Consider the following 3,293-nt stretch of genomic DNA (forward strand, 5'->3'; position numbering starts at 1 on the left):
TGTGACGTCAAGACGTCATTTGAGATTTGCTGGGAAAAAGGTTGGCTTATACCACACAAGTTTTTTTAACCAACAAAGTTAAAGAGATCTCATTCAAAATGCTTCACAGGTTTTACCTCACTAACTATTACCTGAAAAAATGATAAAAGACTTATATCAGCTGTACTTTCTGTGAAGAGCTTAATGAAACACTGTTGCATTTATTTTGGTCTTGCCAGGATACCAAGAAACTTTGGAGGGCTTTGGTGGTGGCTCAATTTATTGTTGTCCATATTTACCCTCAATTTACATTGCGGTGGGAAAATTTTTTGTTTGGTGTCACTCATTATGATAAAAAATTTATGTTCAGAGTATTATGTGATAAATTTGCTTATTATGTTAACCAAATGTTTTTTGCACAAGTCAAAATTCCTTAAGAAACCAAGTTTTCTGGAGCTTGCTGCTATTAGGCACTATGTTCTCTCAATATCTGAGTGTACAAACAAAAAAGCTGTATAATATTTTTTCTTTACTTTTTTACGTTATATTTTTATAACCCCTCCCTTGCTTTTGTTTTGATTTGTTGACCTTATTGATGTACAGATCATTCTTGCTGTATATTCTATTTAAGAATCAATAAAAAAATGCGTGTTGTCTAGAGAACTGACGAGACTGCGTCTTTCCTCCTAAAATTACCTGAATCGTCGAAATGCTGGATTAAGATCGTTTTATTAATCGTGCAGCCCTAGAGTATACTATAGTATTTATTGTGCAGTAAATTTTATACCAACTACAGTAGGGTTTAAAAATACAGAAGTATCTGGGAATTTTACTACAGTTTTCTATAGTAAATTCTACAATATACTATTTTTATGTGGGTCAGGTAGATCACCTATTGATATTTTGTATTTTTAAGTCGTTCCATCATTTTAATGTAACGTAAAGGAAGTTTTTCCACATATTTAGACCAATACAGCTAACAAGGCTGAAATAATCTGTGCCTTGATTTTACAACAAATTTGAAAATGCTGAAGGAATTCCCATTTACAAGCTAGTGTCTTAGAGTTTGTGTGTGATATTTTCTTTCTCATTCAGTTTGAGAAACGACGCCACCTTGCGGGTAAATCCCAAAATTAGAAATAAAACAAATTTTGACTTCAAAATTCATAAACGTTGGGTTAAATCTATAAAGACTAACTTGTTAGACAAAACGTGTAAGGGTCATAAACTTTTGTTAAACACGGAGCTTATTTTTTGCGAAATCTAAAAGAAAAATAATGGGCTACATCGCGAAGAAACCCACCATGTCCCGCTGACTTCATGGTTAGTTTACAAAAAATACCTCATCCCTGCGGCACTTTATTAACAAATAAATACTGACAGAAAAAAACTGAAACCTTCACAATCACATAGTAATTCATTAAGGTGTTAATATATGTTGTGATTGTGGTGTTTGGCAGCGTGATTACCGACATTTTTGAGTCTCTTTCTTTTCGAAAACGACCACTATTGAGTCCGTTGCATTCTCTTTCCTATTTTCGTACCATTTTCTTACCATTTTCGCGTCGGTTTAGGGTTAGATTTACATAATGACATCCCTACCCAAACCTATCCCTAACCCCAATGTCAGGCGACAACTGTTTAATTTCGCGTACCTAATAGTATTGAAGTCCCCAGTTCGTCAAAAAATGACGCGAAGGGTATACCCTCCGCGTAACATATTGACGCATGGTCAAGTGGCGTCAAATATTGACGCAATGGGATGAGGATGTGTTGACTAGACTGATAACACAGCGCTCATCAACATTATCTGACTGCACAACCGGAGGATGCAGTTTTAGGACCGCAGTTTCAGGACCGCAGTTCTAGGACCCTAGTTTTTTTTGTAACTGCGCCACCTAGCGAAACTCCAGCAGATGCTACTCGAAAAATGCCAAAGCAGTATTTTCACCCAATTTTAACTACTTTTAAAGTTTTTAAAGGTTTATTACACCGTACTCAAATACTGCTTTCTTTATTGAAATTAAATCTGGTTTCTAAGAATGTTGAGTAATTATTGGGTCTAAGTTGCATTATTTAATAACTCATCAAGTAAAATAAACAAGGAAAAATGATATGCCTATAGCCTTTTCAGTCAATCACATATTCAAGTACAGAGGGAATACACAAGAATGACTCTGGAGGTAGATTTAAAAATTGTGTATATTTTATAAAATTATATATTGCAACAGAACTCGAACTGGTGAATTTGAACATACACAAAAACAAATGTGTTCATGACATGAACAACATAGGAAGAACTGCATGGACGTCTTCACTGACTCCTAAGAGAGAGAAAGATAAAGAAATTAATGAAACCAGGAACATTTAGTTGAACATGTTTAACTCTCTATTTTTTAATTCAAATATTATCAAATATCTTAGTCACAACAGAGCACACACACATTATATACAATACAAAATTATTTCAATCTTCATACCAAGTAATGTTCATATATTATCCCATACTGTTAATTTTATTATGGGAACAAAGGTTTTTGAAACATTCATGTCAATACAGCCCATCAGAGAAAACATTATATAGAGAGATAAATATAAATATTAAAAGCACACATTGTGACATAATTATGCAGCAGCACTACCTACCAACTGGATGCTCTCCCCTCTTTTCTCAATTGTTTTTCTATTTTTCTATTAAATTCCTCCACTTCACTGAAATAGTACATAAGGAACATAATGACTGGTTAACAAAAATGCTGTTAAAAGGATACATTGGGCATTGTGTAAAAACAATTAAATTTTCTACACTAACCTGTGATGATAATGTGTTCCAGAGAGGAAGGCGTGCTCAGCGTCCTGCAGAGACACATTCTGAAGCCCAGCCAGGCCATATATGATGGCCTATCAAAAGAAAATTGTTAATTGAAATATGGTCTGTAGATAAGCAGCATATGGTACAGTTTGAAAGGGCAGAAACATGCACAATACATTGTATTGTTATATATACCTCTGGAAACAGAACATCACATATTAACTGCACTTCATCTGTGAAGCTCAGTTTCTTGGGTGTTTTATACAGAACACACTTCAGAAAAGCACAAAGGTTGTCCTGTTGCTCTTCACTGTCAAGGTAGACAGGCACCTGGCGAAAGGACTTCGGAGGATACCACTTTGAAGTCTTCCCATTAAGTACATCCTACAGGCACAGACAGGATTTTTACTGGCATGTGACTGCCAATAAATGTGGCACATAGTTGACAATAATTTTAACAAAAGCCCTGGTTGATTTATTTACTGTGAGCATGTAATGATGA

Source organism: Paramisgurnus dabryanus, chromosome 6 (genome assembly GCF_030506205.2).
Source record: "Paramisgurnus dabryanus chromosome 6, PD_genome_1.1, whole genome shotgun sequence".
Taxonomy (NCBI): domain Eukaryota; kingdom Metazoa; phylum Chordata; class Actinopteri; order Cypriniformes; family Cobitidae; genus Paramisgurnus; species Paramisgurnus dabryanus.